The 17,081-nt window shown below is 36.3% G+C and overlaps 1 long non-coding RNA gene across 1 annotated transcript in view; it reads right to left on the reverse strand.

The window, feature by feature from the left end:
• Window positions 1-17,081, reverse strand: part of LOC141541060 (uncharacterized) — a 71,942-nt gene that overhangs the window by 19,027 nt on the left and 35,834 nt on the right. The window contains exon 2 of the long non-coding RNA XR_012481639.1: window positions 4,582-4,658. This is a non-coding gene — a long non-coding RNA (uncharacterized LOC141541060). The remainder of the gene's footprint in view (window positions 1-4,581; window positions 4,659-17,081) is intronic.

Below are 17,081 nucleotides of genomic sequence, written 5' to 3' on the forward strand. Positions count from 1 at the left end.
TCCTTTCCATTAGTTCCTTCCCCTTTATTTAATCCCTACCCCTCTTATTATATTCAACTGATCAGGTATATTATTCCCTCTCTGAGTCAATTATTTAGTTGGTTGGTTGGTCATTGTCCTTTGTTCTCAAAGAGGACCAAAATGACATCACCATGTCAGAGTCAGGTTACAGTGTATCCAACTATGGCTGATCAGACCAATGTGAGCTCAGAATACTCCATATGTACATTTGAAGTAGCTTCCCTAATTTTGTGTATCTCATGTATCCTTTGGGCTAATTCAATTCTGCTTTGCTCATAGAGCACAGCATTTTTATAATGGGAGCACACCATGCTGGGTGGTCCTGTGCCAGTGCGTCCCATGTCATGCAATCAATTCTAAAATTCTTAAGAGATACCTTGAGAGTGTCCTCATATCATTTTTTCTGACCACCTTGTGAGTCCTTGCCCTGTGTGAATTCTGATGAGAGTAAGATTCAAGTAATGCTCATCACTCATCCTCCCATCTCTCCTTATACTGTAATACATTTTTGCACTTCTTCCTGTGAAATAATTTACCCCATTCTATCTTTCTCTTACTTCTGCATGTTATATACTCTTCTTTTTCATCCCTTAGGTTTTTTTTAAAAATGTATTCCCTCAAATTAACTTTATGTTCATATCCTTTGTCTATATGTCCTTCTATCTATATTATTAGTGGTACAATTTTAAAGAATTACAAGTATTATCTTCCCATATAGGGATTTAAATGGTTTAGCACAGCTTAATCCCTTACATTTTCTTTTTACTTTTTTTTTTTCCTTTTTAGGCATTTCTTGGACCTTGATACCAGAGAAAAAAAAGTTTTGTTCAAATCTGATCTTCTCTTATGAAAACTTGAAATCATTCATCGAATGACCATTTTTTTCTTGTCAGGATTATACTTAATTTCATCAGGTAAGTTTTCTTGGTTGTCCTAGCTCCTTTGTCTTCCACAATATCATGTTACATGACTTTCAATCCTTTAATGTTGTAGCTTCTAACTAGGTTTTATGTAATCCTGTTTTTGGCTCCCCAGTGTTTGAATTGTTTCTTTATGAACTCTTGTACTTTTTCCCCTTGATCTGACAGTTTTGAAATTTGGCTCTAATGTTACTTAGTATTCTTATTTTGGCAACTTTTTCATGAAGCCATCAATGGATTCTTTCAATGCTTATTTTGCTCTTTGTTTCTAGGATATCAGGACAGTTTACCTCAATAATTTCTTGAAAGATGCTGGCCAGGTGCTCCTTTTTTATTATGGGTTTCAGGTAGACCAATGATTCTGACATTGTGTCTCCTGGATCTACTTTCCAGATCAGCTGTTTTTTCCAATGAGGTATTTTACATTTTCTTCTATTTTTTCATTCTTTTGATTTGTTTGATTGATTCTTAATGTCTCATAATGATGTCTCATTAACTTCCACTTACCCAATTCTAACTCTTAAGAGAATTGTTTTTATCACTTGGTTTTGGTACTTCCTTTTCCATTTGGTAAATTGTATTTTTTAAGGAGTTGTCTTCTTCAGGGGAGGTTTGTATCACCTTTTCCATTTAGCCAATTCTACTTTTTTTAAACAGTTGTTTTCTATTTTTCAAGTTGTTGACTGTCTTTCAATAATTTTCTTTCATCACTCTCATTTCCTTCTCCAATTTTTTTTCTACTTCTTTAATGTGATTTTTAAGCTCCTTTACGAGCTCTTCCATTAGTGTTTTTTTTTTGTTTTGTTTTTTGTTTTCTGGACTTGAGACCACTTCCTTTTCTTTGGGATTTTGCCCATAGGTGTTTTGACGTCATTGTCCTCCTCTAAGTTTATGTCTTGGTCTTCCCTTCATTATAATTACTTTCTGTGGTTAGATTCCTTTTTGTTGTTTACTCATTGTTTTTGGCCTTATTCCTTTCTTTTAAGTTTGAACTCTGTTCATATGATGGAAGAAGAACTGCCTCAGGCTTCTTTTATGTGTGGCTGTAGACTCTGACTATTTATTTGGTGCAGCATTGAAGCTGCCCTGAGCCCATAAGGGACATTCATATCTGGTGCTGTACTGAGAGGGTAGAGATGGTGGTGGTAATAGATGATACTGATGCAACCCAGGTTGTAGGGGTTTGGTATGTTAGTTGGTGCTGAGCCAATGTCCTAGTGCTGGTGTCTGGCATGTGCTGAGGCCAGAAGAGTGTTTCTACCTTTTTCCAGAGCTACCTAGAAGCACATAGCTGTCTGGCCATTGGCAACTGGCTGTTTTTTCTGTGCTGTGCTAAAGCATGAGAAAGTCAGGTCACTGGAGGTTAGCTGTTTGCCCCAGGCTATGCTGAAGCATTGGCTATTCTTGAAAGTGGAATTTGCTTGTTCTCCCGGCTATTCTGAGTCATATAGGGAGTCCTGGTATTAGGATTTGCCTGATCTGACAATACTGGGGCTCAGGTTCTCCCACTGGTTTGCTGAGGTGGGTTTGTGGATTGCTTACTCAGATGTTTTCTGTCCTGGTCTATGTTCCCTTTTTGCCTAAGTGAGCCAGACCTCCTTGGCAACCTTCCAAGTTTCTTGAGCTAAAAGATTGTTTCATTCCATTTTTTTTTGCTGCTTCTTCTCTTCCAGAACTCATTTGGGGACATTATTTTATGGTTATTGATGGATGAGTATGGGAAGATTATATTGATTTACTGCTTACTCCGACATATTGACTCTAAGGAAGTAAATTTAGAATTGATGTCACTTCCTAACAAGGGAAACTTCTCCCAAGTGGAATGGTCTGCCTTCTGCAGTTATATAGTACCTACTATGTACTAGGTATTTTACAGTTATTTTCTCATTTGATCTTCCCACCATCCTGAGAGGTAAATGCTATTATTATCCCCATTTTATAGATAAGGAAACTGAGGCAGAGGTTAAATGACTTACCCAGAATCACACAACTCATAAGCATCTGAGACCACATTTAAACTCAGGTTTTTCTGCCTCCACTCCCAGCACTTTAGTCACTGTACTACCTAGCTATCTTTTGAGAGGTGATGATTTTCCCCTCCTTAAAGATCTTCAAGCAAAGGCTGAATATTATAGTGATAGTATGAATTTTTGGAGTTCTTCAAGCAAAGGCTGAATATTATAGTTATAGTGGGAATTCTTTTTGAATGTGGGTAAAAGGATTAGTTATTCTCTGAAATCCCTCACAAGCATGAAAATAACCCAGGATATTTATCCTGGGATGGGGGAAAATTGTGAATGCATTCACTCCTGAAAAGTTTGTTATAAATTTTCAAGGAAAAGCTATATGTATGTATGCATGGATATATATGTATATGTATGTATATATATATACATATATGTATACATATATACACATACATATATATATACAAACACAAAAACATATATACACACACATATATGTCTATATATAGCTCCTTAGTTCTTAAACACAGTAATATTCAGCTATTAGAACTAGCACAGAGTAATATTAAATATCTCATTTTCTCTATTGCTAAGGTTTTTCTTTCTAGAAAGACAAGCTTGGGATGTTTTGCTTTCTTATGGCTAGAAGAACCAAAGGGAGGAATGGAAAATAACTACTACCAAATTCTAATAATACTGATAGTACTACTTGTGCCACCAATAATAATAGCATATTTTATACACTGCTTTAAAGTTTACAAAATGTTTTTCATATGCAAATTCATTTAATCTTCACAACAACCCTAAAAGAAAGCTGCTATTATTAATTCTATTTTACAGAAAAGAAACTGAAGGGTCATACAATTAATAAGTATCTGAGGTTGAATTTGAACTTAAGTCTTCCTGACTTTAATCCCACACTCATATTTGACTTGGGGGGTTTAAAGTTATTTTTTTTTAAATATAAAACAAACCCATGTGTAGAACAACAAATTCTGGAAAGCATATTGGCACCAGAAGCTCAAGAGTTAGAGCTCGAATCAGTATGGTCACTATAAATTTCCTGTCCTGAAATTGGTATAACTGTTTCTAACTAAAGAAACCGCATTCCATTCTCCACAGGGCTCTTTTTGAAATCTGGGTTTTCCCAAGAAGGCGCCAGAAGGTTCTCATTGGAGGGAAAATGGTTAAGGATATTCGTGGAAGGGAAGAATGTGGCTCTTTGCCAGGAATGTGGTTGAGAGGCATTGGTAATCATATATTTTGTTTCTTATTCTTTTTCCACCATAGCTTCTTAAGCACAAGATGGTAAGCACAACTTCCCCACCCTCCATCACATGGAGTTTCTTCTTTTTTCCATCTTTCTATTTTGGATTTTAGCATATTTGTTCCATGAAGCTATCTTAAATAAAACAAAACAGCCTTTGGATTTTAGCCATTGAGTTTATTATTCCTTGTGCACTTTATCTGGTTTGCCAAATAACAATAAGAACTTACTTCATTCAACATTAATGCCTTTGGGTGTAGTCCTTCATATTCAGAGAGAAAGAGGAGAAATGCTATTTTTGTTTCAAAATATTTTTCATTAATTTGAAATATGGCAAATTAAAGCATTGTTTAATTGTTTCTTAAGCATTCGTAGCCTCTTTTCCCTTGAAAAGAAAACAACTTACCACTAGTGAAGTCCCTTTGAGCCTGGGCATTTTGATCCTAAATGGAGCTGGAGTGAAGGACTTCCATCGAAGATTTCCTAGAAATCAGGATTCTGTATCAGTTACTTTTTTCTCCTGCATCATAATGTAGATAAGCTAAGTGTAGAGACTGATACAACCTCATGCTTATAATACAACTCTCTCCAGTCCCTAATCAATTAAGTTAATGTCTTCCTACATTTTTTGATTGGCATATAAGTGCTTTAAAATGATTTTTCAACCACTGATTCATTCATTCACCCATCCATCCATCCACTCATTCATTCTTGGAAGATGATAAAGATTACTATACTCGCTACAATGTCCTAATAATGTTATGGGTTCAAATACTTTCTCTCCAAGACTGTCCATGAGAATCTCAAGGACTCATTTCAGCCTCACATAGAAAGTCACAGGATTTAAAGTTAAAAGAAACTTTAGAAATTGTCGAGTCATTTTACAGATGAAAAAACTAAGGACCAGAGAGAGAAAAAATTATTTGACCAAGGTCATATGAGCAGTAACAGAGTTCAAATATGAATCCATGTTCTTTCCATGTATTTTCTATCACACTTGCCTTAATATAGGCTTCATCTGACGATGAGCAATCTAAGGGTCTATAGTAATTAAACAGGACAATGCTAGGAGTCAGGAGTTCTTTTCTAATTGTCCTGTCAACACTGGCCCTTGGGACTGATGATCCAGTGAGATTTCACGAGGGCTCCTGCTCCTAGGGAGCCACACTTATTGCTCATTGGGGCCCGAAATAAGGCTTTGTGCGCCTTATACTGCATGTATCAGTTTCTGGTTAGCATTGATTTGAGATCCAATAACTACTTCTCATCTCCTTAAATCTTCCACTCTGGCTGCTGCTGAGCAACCCTTCTGGGATCCCAAGGGCTAAGGTCACCAGCTGGGTAAAAAGCATAATTCTGTACATAAGCTATGGGGACTGCACAAAGTATTACTGTATATAATCCCCAAAGTGAGAGTGCAAGTGGGAAAGTAGAAATAAATATATCTCACCTACAAAATGCCTCCTAATCAACCAGGCCTCCCTTTGGAAGGAACCTGTTCAAGGATCCCTGGGAGTTACCGTATTTAAAAGAATATAGTATTCCCCCAAGGAGGACCTACCAGGCAAAGAGATAGGTTAGCATTAAAAAAATTTAAATACAACAGGAGGTCAGTGATCAAAAAATTGATGATGGTTAAATGGATGTCACATAAGTAGTTGGGATGGCTCTGGTCTTTGTGAAAAGGGGATTTAGAAGTTTAGCCTTTTTTAGACAGTTCCCAAAGGGCTGACCATCTCAAGAGCCAGAATGAGTATTACCTAGCAACTAGATATACAGTAATAAGTTCCAAGAAGTTCATTAAAACCTACAAGCAGCCAAGGTCTCCTCTTCATTGTCCTCTGGCATGGGACTATTCATACATTAATTAAAGCAAAGCTTTAAAATTGCATTTTTAAAAACAAAGAACTTGAAATGCTTCATATGAAGCATTATTAGGAAACTGAGACACAAAGAGGTGAAACCAAAGATCATACATATAGTAAGGTAGCATGGCAATGGAAAGAATACATAGAAGTTCTGGAGACAGAGATCCTAGATTATTCTGCCACTGCCACTTCTTACCTGTATGATTTTAGAAAAGTTATTTGGCCTCAAAATACCTCTACCTCCTTACCTGAAGAAAAATCAAGGGATTTGGGCTAGATGAGTTCTGAAGTGATCATTTAAAGCAAAACATGGCTAAAGAACTCAGGAACCCTAACTCCCAGACTACAGCCATTCCCTCCAACCTAAGAACTTTAGTTTTTACTATTATTATTTTTTAAAAATATTTTATGTTCCTCCAACTTCATGTAAAAACAATTTTATTTGTTGTTTTTAAATTTTTTATACTTGAAAACTTTTATTTTATTTTTAATAATAATTTTTTTATTTTCAAAATATATGCAAAGATAGTTTTCAACATTCATCCTTACAAAACCTTGTGTTCCAATTTTTTTTCCTTCCCTTCCCTCCACCCCCTCCCCTAAAAAGCTTGTAATCCAACATATGTTAAACATGTGCAATCCTTCTATACATATTTCCGCATTTATCATGCTGCACAAGAAAAACAGATCACAAAGGAGGAAAAGATGAAAAAGAAAAAATAAGCAAGCAAACAACACAACCAAAAGGATGAAAATACTATGCTGTGATCTACATTCAGTGTCCACAGGACTCTTTCTGGATGCAGATGGGCTCTTTCCATCTCAAGTCTATTAGCATTGGACTGAATCACCTCATTGTTGAAAAAAGCCAAGTCCATCAGAGTTAATCATCATATAATCATTGTACTCAGCTTATTGCTGAGTATAATGTTCTCCTGGTTCCACTTACTTCACTTAGTATCAGTTCATGTAAGTCTCCCAAGACATTTTCAAAATCATCTTGCTGATCATTTCTTATAGAACAATAACATTCTATTACATTCATATACCATATTCAACCATTCTTCAACTCATGGGTATCCAACCAGTTTCTTGTTCCTTGTCTCTTCAAAAAGGGCTGCTACAAACATTTTTGCATATGTGGGTCCTTTTCCCCTTTTTATGATCTTTTTGGGATACAGACCCAGTAGAGTCTGGATCAAAGAATATGAATATGCAGTTTGATAGTCCTTTGGGCATAGTTCCAAATTGCTCCCTAGAATGTTTGGATCAGTTCACAACTTTACCAATAATGTATTAGGGTCCCAATTTTCTGATATCTCTTCTAACATTTGTCATTATCTTTTTCTTAGCCAAACTGAGAGGTGTGTAGTGATACCTCAGAGTTGTCTTAATTTGCATTTCTCTGATCAATAGTGATTTAGAACATCTTTTCATATGACTAGAAATGGTCTTAATTTCTTTATCTGAAAATTGTTCATATCCTTTGATCATTTATCAATTGGGGAATGGCCTTAATTCTTACAAATTTGAGTCAAATCTCTATATATTTTTAAAAATTGAGGCCTTTATTAGAACCTTTGGATGTAAATTTTCCCCAGTTTTCTGCTTCCTTTCTAATCTTAGCTGCATTGGTTTTGTTTGTATAAAAACTTTTTTAATTTAATATAATCAAAATTATTCATTTTGCATTTCATAATGTTCTCTAGTTCTTCTTTGGCCAAAAATTCCTTCCTTCTCCATAAAACTGAGAGGTCGACTATCTCTTGTTCTTCCAATTTTCTTATAGTCTCACACTTTCTGTCTAAATCAAGAACCCATTTTAAATTTATCTTGGTATAGGTTAATGCCTAGTTTCTGCCATACAATTTTCCAATTTTCCAGCAATTTTTGTCAAATACTGAATTCTTATTCCAGAATCTGGAGTCTTTGTGTTTATAAACACTAAATTACTATAGTTGTTGACTATTGTGTCTTGTGAATCTAATCTATTCCACTGATCCTGCTCTGTTTCTTAGCCTATACCAAATGGTTTTGATGATTACTGCTTTATAGTATTAAGTCTGGTGTAGCCAGGCCATCTTCATTGCATTTTTTTTTCATTAATTCCCTTGAAATTCTTGACCTTTTGTTCTTCCAAATAAAATCTAAGAACTTTAAAAATGTTTATGCATTTATTATGTCTCATCTTCATTTCATGATACAAAAATCAGAGAGCTGGAGAACAAGAAGATTAAAATATACTTGATACCTAGTAACATAAAACTAAATAGAAACTGATCCCTGTTGGCTGCCTATTGACTTAGAAAAACCACAAATTCACATTAATTATGTTGTAGTATATTTTTATCTTGTTAAACATATCCCAGTTACAATTCAGTCTGGTTCAGGAAACACTTTAGAGTTTTGCCCCTGGGGAAAGTCCTGAGTTTGATATCTCTATGTAGACATAGAATGTTGGAAGCAAAAGGACCCTTTAGATGATCCAATTGCACCTCCACTACTTAATAAGGAGGAAGCTGAGATTCAGAAAGTTGATACCTCTTACTCAAACAGAGCTATACTTAATACCCAAGATTTTCACATTACTTAATACCCAAGATTTTAACATTCCTTCTAGCCTCTGGAGGTTCAAATAATTCAACTTCTGATACTACTTGTGTAGTCTGGGGAAGTTATTTCATTTTCCTGGGTCTCATTTTTTCATCTGTAAAATGGGGGTAGGGGCAGTGAAGCAGATGGCCTTTTGAGTTCCTTCCAAGTCAGATCTAATGATTTTCTGATTCTTTCTCTACTTAACATCTAACCTAGTCCTCTTGTCCCCTCAACTACCAGTATACATGCTAGGAATACAAATCATGTTCACAGCAACATGGCCAAAATAAAATAATAGAATCATCAAGTCTCAAAATTAGAAGGATTTAGATCACCTATCCAACTTTTATATAAAACTTGAAAATCTTCTGTAATATTCACAGCAATTTGTCACCTGGAGAGAAAATCTATTGTGCAGTGGTTAGAAAGGTAAGAAAGGATAATTGAATGCATTTCACAATCAAACTGGAGTGCTTTGGGGGCCAGCTAGACAGCACACAATGGATAGAGCACTGGTCCTGGAGTCAGAGGACCTCAGTTCAAATCAGACCTCAGATACTTACTAGCTGTGTGATCCAGGGCAGGTCACTTAACCCTAATTATCTTGTCCCAGTCCCACCCATCCCCCCCAACAAAAAAATCTTTTTGGATTATCTGTTTTTCACCTCCTATGTTACTGATATCTTGCCCACTGCCCCTTTCATGAATACAGAAAACAGAGAATCAAATAAATAAATCACACACACAGTGTCTTATTGATTGCTATATACACACATTTGGAGCTATTTTGGGTAATCAGATATTAAAAAAAAAAACAAACCAAAAAAAAAAAACATGTCCAGACTAAGGCTCTGAGTGAAGTGTAAATAATTTGGTCTCCTGATGCTGATAAATTCCAAGCAATTGCCTCTCTTGAAAAATGGTTAACACACGCCAAAATGTAATACTAGATCCTTCTGCAAGTTCCCCTTACCCAAAGTAATCATTAATTAATTATTCTAGATAACTACTAGAGAATCCAAAACCCAAAAAAGACATTTCCCCTGAGGGTATGGTACAATATAGAACTCCATTGCCAGTGCCTTATGCACGCTAACTACTCACTTTGTTCTCCTTCCATACTTAAAAAAATTTTTTTCTTTTAAAAATCATATTAATATCTTGGTTGAATTTTTATTTATCAATAAATTTTAATCTTCTCTAGACTGCATTCATGACTTTCCATGGGACTTTGTCTACCAAGCCATAGAACCTCTTTACCCTGGAAGTTCATTCAAGTACTAGATTATTTTTCACATTGTAAATATCCCTAACTCTTCCACATCTCCTTCTGATTGACTAGTTCCTATCAGAAACTTCACATTAAGGAGGTCCAGGCCAACTATGTCTTCATTTCCATTCAGACTTTACTCCTAAGTCTCTACAAATCTTTCTCTACTATGGTCCCATTAGTCTCCTCTTCAGCTTCCTTTTATGTTTTATTTTCCCTTCATCAGAACATAATGAGGACAAGGTTTGTTTTTTTTTAGGCCTTGCTTTTTAGTCCCAGCACTTGGCACCTAGTTGGTGCTTAATAAGTGCTTATTGACTTAGCTTGATTTGTTATTTCTCCCTCCTCTCCGTCATATAACAAAAAATAAAACAGAAAAGTGGGTGAGGGAACTAGTGATTCCAAGCACCAAAATGTATAAACATTTTACCCATTTTATTTAACAATAACATGCCATTACATCTGGCTAACATAGTTTTTCAGCCATTCTCCACTTCAGTGCCAACTCTTTGCTTCCACAAAGAATGCTGCTGTAAACATTTTTGTATATACTGGAGTTTTGTCTATAGCTCATATCCATAAGGTATATACCGTGTTTCCCTGATAATAAGACACTGTCTTATTATTTTTTTGGGACTAAAAAACACCAGAGGGCTTATTTTCAGGGGAGGGCTTATTTTATCCTCCATCATGCCCCTTTTATCCTCCATCATGCCCATTTTAGCCTCCATCATGCCCCTTTTATCCTCCATCATGCCCATTTTAGCCTCCATCATGCCCCTTTTAGCCTCCATCATGCCCCCTGAGTGCTATTTTATTCTCCATCGCTTACTGAACTTACCGAGTTTTTAGATGGTCCTGTCTCAGCTCTACTCCGCGGCGCTGCTCTCAGTAGCGCCAGCAAGCAAATCACCAGGGAAGAAGAGGATGACGCGCTCACTGCTGCAGCTCTGATTGGATGCAGCTCGGAGCGCGACGTGCGTTTCACCCGGGAGGGGAGGGCGGCGCTGCTTACTGAAGGTACCGCTACGCAGCATATAGCGCAGGGGATCACCATGATGACCGTTTTCATAGTAAGTTCGATAGGGCTTATTTTCGGGGGAGGGCTTATTTTAGCGGAATATTAAAGAGTATGTGGGTGTCTTATTTTCAGGATAGGTCTTATTATCGGGGAAACACGGTACCTAGTAGTGGAACCTCTAGGTCTTCTTCCAAACTGATATCTGGAAATATTGAACAAACTGACTGCATTACATCTAAAGCTTTTAGATTATAAACTTCATGGGGGCAAGGACCATTTCTATATCATTATATCCTAGAATAATGTTCTGTTTGTAATAAATGCATGTTTAACTGAAGTTCTTCAAAATATTTTTTCCCAAAAGTTGCTCCCTCAACCATTTAGCACAGTACTCTGTAGATACTGGGCTGCACAATAATTGCTATTGCTCCTAATTTCTCAGAAGATTGAAAGAAGGTAAAAGGACAAATGCAGATTGTTCATACTTAATGTCATTATTCTCTTCTCTAGACTAGACAAACTCTACTTTCTTAGCTTCCTTCAGGACTGAATTCAAATCCTGCTTTTCTCAAGAGGCCTTTCTGAGTCTTTCCTATTAAAACCTTCCTTCTGAGTTTACAAAGATTCTGAAATTACCAAGTACAAACAAGATACCAAATCCCCCATCACTCTGAATATGAGCTATTTAAGGGAAGGGATTGTGTTTGTGTCTTTTGTTTTGTTTTGTGTTTGTTTTGTCACATTATCAGAGCTTTAAAAATGCTTGGTGACAGACAAGGTAAATAAATTATTTGCATGATTCTATTTACATGGGTATAGAATGTTATCTTCTGCCTTTCTAAGTCACCCGGTGAAAGGAAATTAAAGATAGTTCAGGTAAATAGTACTAAGTAGACCAGTATAGAGAATTGAACAGAGAATTATCACTTCTATCTCTGGAATTCAACCAATCCCAAATGACAAAGGGAGACTTTGCTGATTTACTTTTTCCAAGAAGAATGTTTTTGTTAATGACTTACTTATAGGATCATATTGTAACTAGCAAATACCTACTTACAGAGAAAGGGAGGAACCCACAATTAAAACAACACACTGCCAAATACTTAACTGAAAAACAAGTCTCTGTTTGTTTTTCCTGCGGGCTAAATATGATATCAGATGTTCTTTTTATTACCTGAAATATGGAAAGCATTAGTGGAAATGAAGAAGAGCACCATGAAAGGATTTGATGGTGCCATGAGGGAAGAGGGAGGGATTAAATAAGAACTCATAGAAAAAAGTAAGAAAACACAGGAGGTACAAAAGGGAGGTCAAAAAAAGGAAGGCAGAACAAATACATTTTTTCTTTATTTATTATTTCATTTATTTCTTCCTTGAGAAGATTTTTGTCTCATATTTTGTTTGCTTATAAACAGTTGAGTGACATAAGGAATGGAGGTCTAGGTCTGGAGGTGGGAAGCCCTGAGTTCAAATTTTACTTCAGACACTTCCTAGCTGTGTGACTATGGAGCAAATCATCTAATCTCTCTCAGTCTCCTCATCTGTAAAATGATTATAATAGCACCTATATCCAGAATTGTTGTGAGAATCAAATGAGATAATATTTGTAAAGAACTTAGCATAGTGCCTAGTACATAGCAGATATTATATAAATATTATCTGTTATATATTTGATTAATTTAATTATTGTTTTTAGTTCCATATTCTCTTCTACCCTCTACTCCTACCTCATCCATTGAAAAGACAAGAAATATAATACATATTTAGAAGAAAAATAAAAAGCAAAAAAAAAAAAGAAGGAAAGAAAGAATTGGAAGGAAGGAAGGAAGGAAGGAAGGAAGGAAGGAAGGAAGGAAGGAAGGAAGGAAGGAAGGAAGGAAGGAAGGAAGGAAGGAAGGAAAGAAGGAAGGAAGGAAGGAAGGAAGGAAGGAAGGAAGGAAGGAAGGAAGGAAGGAAGGAAGGAAGGGAGGGAGGGAGGGAGGGAGGGAGGGAGGGAGGGAGGGAGGGAGGAAGGGAGGAAGGGAGGGAGGGAGGAAGGGAGGGAGGGAGGAAGGGAGGAAGGAAGGAAGTTAAGAAGGAAAGAAGGAAGGAAGAGAGGGAGGAAAGAATCCAATTTGGAATTATGCCCAAAGGATTATAATACTATACATATGCTTTAACCCATAAAGCATAATCTGACAATGCTATTCTAAGAGGACTTATGAAAAATATAGCTCATCATATTGATTTTATGATTTGGTATTCTCTGTCCCCCAAACCTTGAGACTTTACTTTATGGTATGTCAGTCAAAAATTTTATTAAGCCCCTACTATGTTCTAGGCACTATGCAAAGAGAGATAAAAAGCATTCCCAATTTTCCCCCCTGGACACTAGCAGTAGTACACAAGGACACAAATACAGTTATTCAAAAACATCACAATCTTTTAGCTTTACTGATTAACTAACTACAAAGAGGTGTTACCTCTTACTCTCCCCCTTTTTGGAGACAACATGGTCTATAAGCAGCAAAAGAAATGAAGCAACTTAAAACACCTTCTCAGAGAGTCTGCTTCTACCAGCTTATCTATTTCCTACAGACACCCTCAAAATGGGAAAGAGATTATTTATTGCAGGCCTCAGACTGTTTCCCAAGGCTTCACTTGCAGGCCCCACAAGGCAGATATAGTCAAGACACAATTCAGAAAACAGAGACAATCCTTGCCTTCAACAGTTAATATTTTAATTGTAGAAAAGTCCCCACAAAAAAAGAAAGGTGAAGAGGAAAGAATGGAGGTGAAGGCAGAGAAGAATAGTAGAGCAATGAAGACATGAGTGGTCTGTGCCCTCCCTAAATGGAGATTCATAAGGAAACATCCAACCCAAGGGAGAGATCACAGGTATGTGAATACCAAGACTACAGCAGTCTTTCAGAAAGAAGAGATTTTTGAGGCAAGGTGGAGAAATGGGGACAAATACAACCTCATAAGAAATGAAGATTTCTCCACTCAGCCCTACCTTCCAATGCATTCTAATTCTCACAGTGGTTTCCCATGCTCCTTGAATTATAATTGATCATATAGCAAGAGGAATGATTTTTTTTTAATGTTCTTCCTGAAGGTCTTTAAAGCTTAAAGAAATTAGAGTTGGGGGGGTATTGTTTTCTTTTTAATTCTAAACTTGGTTTATATTTCAATAGAAAAAAGATAAAATTGTCAAGACACTTTCAACATTTTTGGCTGCACAAGTGAGAGATATGTTTTTGAATGGAAACATTGGCATTATGTTCTAGTTCTAGGTTTGTTCTAATGCCAGCACACCCTCTCAGATCAAAATTCAATGTTGGGATGAAAGGGGGTACTCAAAAGTCATTGAACATTTAATAAAAGAGGTTTAACTTTTGTCCTTTTTATATTATAATAATATATATATATATGTAGAAGAAATTATATTCATGAATGTCCATTATTTTTACTTCCTTGTAAATTGTTCTTTGGTTCTCTGCTGTCCACCTTATTACTTTATTCATTTTTCCTTCTTTCATCCCCATCCCCATCCCCACCCCCAAGCAAGCTACATTTGAAAAGAGATATTTATGTATACATATATAGATAAATACATACACATTCACACACATACACTCACATACACACTCCACATACACATGTCTTTCCTATCCCCGCTGGCTCTTTAATTAAATTCTGCTCCATAGCTTGCCTTGCTATTACTTAACCTTCATTCACCCAAGAATCTCTCCCTTGTCTTCTTCCTTCATCCTTTGCTTTCCCATCCACCCATATGTCCCCCTTTATTTCCTGATAGATTTTGGAGGGTACTATACCCTTCATGGTATATACTCATATACTTCATATACTTCATGGTATATACTTCAGAATGGTGAAATTTTTGGCCATGAGACTCTCATATACCAAATAGTAAGTTGTAAATAAGATGCTATCCAAGATGGTAGAGGGAATATTCATCACTGAAAGCACATATCTTTCAAATAGGTCACTATTCTAACAAGCCAATCATAATTTTCAGATAGTCATTAGCATGAGTATAACCTTCTGTTCCTATGTCCTAGTATATTTTGTACTAACAGAGTAATTAATTATAATAATATGAAGGAATGGGGGGGAAGGAAATGCTGTAGATGAGATTAAAGAACACCTGAACAAATCTAAACCTGAAGGGGAATGTCCTGCAGCCCATATCTTCTCCTCCCCCTTTCACACATCTAAATGAGAGTATTTTTTTCAATGTTTGCACAAGACTGAACAAGGGTCACCAGACCCACCCTTACACTATCACAATATCACAATGGGTGGTGAGGATTAGTCATTTTTCTGTCAATTTCTGACTTCTGTGGAATGAGATTATTTAAGACTCTTTACAAACATTCTGAGAACAACTATCTGCCAATATAATATTTAATTGCTTATTTTTATCCATGAAACAAATATTTATTGAATATCTACTATTAGAATTCAGGCATAAAAATAGTCCCAATCAATCAAAGGATAAGGTGTTCTGGGACATTAGTTGGAGCCTTATTTGTTGTTTGTCCTTCATTTTCAAAGGGAACCATGACATCAGGGAGATGGTGCCATGACATGCAAGTGAATTGGATTTAAGTGAGGGAGGGCTGTGTAAGGTCACCTGCCTCACTTTCTCCTCCAGAGCCATCTGGGTCCAGTGGCCTGATGTAGATCAGAATGACTGGAGATGACTTTGGAAGCAGTAAAAAACCTTGGACTTTAACCTAAGGTCTTTAATTGGGTCTCAGTTTGACTGAGGCAATACCCATTCAGTGATTTAAGGCTAGGTAAAGTTTGGGTTTGGAGTCACTAAGGAAGGCAGAACCAGGACATAGAACCCAAAGTCAGTCAGGACTCTTACTAATTGTGTAATATTGAGCATTGAGACATCAGTCAGTTCCTCAATTCTCAAGTAAATGGGTTAGAAGACCTTAAAAAACTTTCATAGACCTGATGGCTATTTGATGTCATTTATGAAACTGGGCAATCCTTTTCTCCGTCTTTTTTATCTGACCTGTTCCCTGAAACTATGATGGAACTTTGGGCACCAGCTGAAAATATGATACCTCATACTTATACTTGTATAGTACTTTGTATCTAGCAAAGCACTTTGTTCTCAACCAGCCTCCAAGGTGTGTAGTGCTAGCCTTATGTCAAAACCACCATTTTACAAATCAGAAAGTAATAATGGGGGAGGGGTAAGGATAGGAGGAGAGGAACCAAGATATATAAAGTCATTGGATCTTAGATTAAAAGCTGGAATGAACCTCAGAAGGCAATTAGTCCAACCCCATCATTCTTGGATAGGCCGAGCGAATATAATAAAGATGACAATACTCCCCAAACTAATCTATTTATTTAGTGCTATACCAATCAGACTCCCAAGAAACTATTTTAATGACCTAGAAAAAATAACAACAAAATTCATATGGAAGAATAAAAGGTCGAGAATTGCAAGGGAACTAATGAAAAAAAAGTCAGAGGAAGGTGGCCTAGCTGTACCTGATTTAAAGCTATATTATAAAGCAACAGTCACCAAAACCCTTTGGTATTGGCTAAGAAATAGACTAGTTGATCAGTGGCATAGGTTAGATTCACAGGGCAAGATAGTGAATAAAAATAGCAATCTAATCTTTGACAAACCTAAAGATTCCAAATTTTGGGATAAGAATTCATTATTTGGCAAAAACTGCTGGGAAAACTGGAAATTAGTATGGCAGAAACTAGGCATGGACCCACATTTAACACCACATACTAAGATTAGATCAAAATGGGTCCAAGATTTAGGCATAAAGAACGAAATCATAAATAAATTGGAGGAACATGGGATGGTTTACCTCTCAGACTTGTGGAGGAGGGGAGTTTGTGTCCAAGGGAGAACTAGAGACCATTATTGATCACAAAATAGAACATTTTGATTACACCAAATTAAAAAGTTTCTGCACAAACAAAACAAATGCAAACAAGATTAGAAGGGAAGTAACAAATTGGGAAAAAATTTTTACAGTTAAAGGTTCTGATAAAGGCCTCATCTCCAAAATATACAGAGAATTGACTTTAATTTATAAGAAATCAAGCCATTCTCCAATTGATAAATGGTCAAAGGATATGAACAGACAATTTTCAGATGATGA

The sequence above is a fragment of the Sminthopsis crassicaudata genome, chromosome 4, assembly GCF_048593235.1.
Source record: "Sminthopsis crassicaudata isolate SCR6 chromosome 4, ASM4859323v1, whole genome shotgun sequence".
NCBI classification, from domain to species: Eukaryota; Metazoa; Chordata; class Mammalia; order Dasyuromorphia; family Dasyuridae; genus Sminthopsis; species Sminthopsis crassicaudata.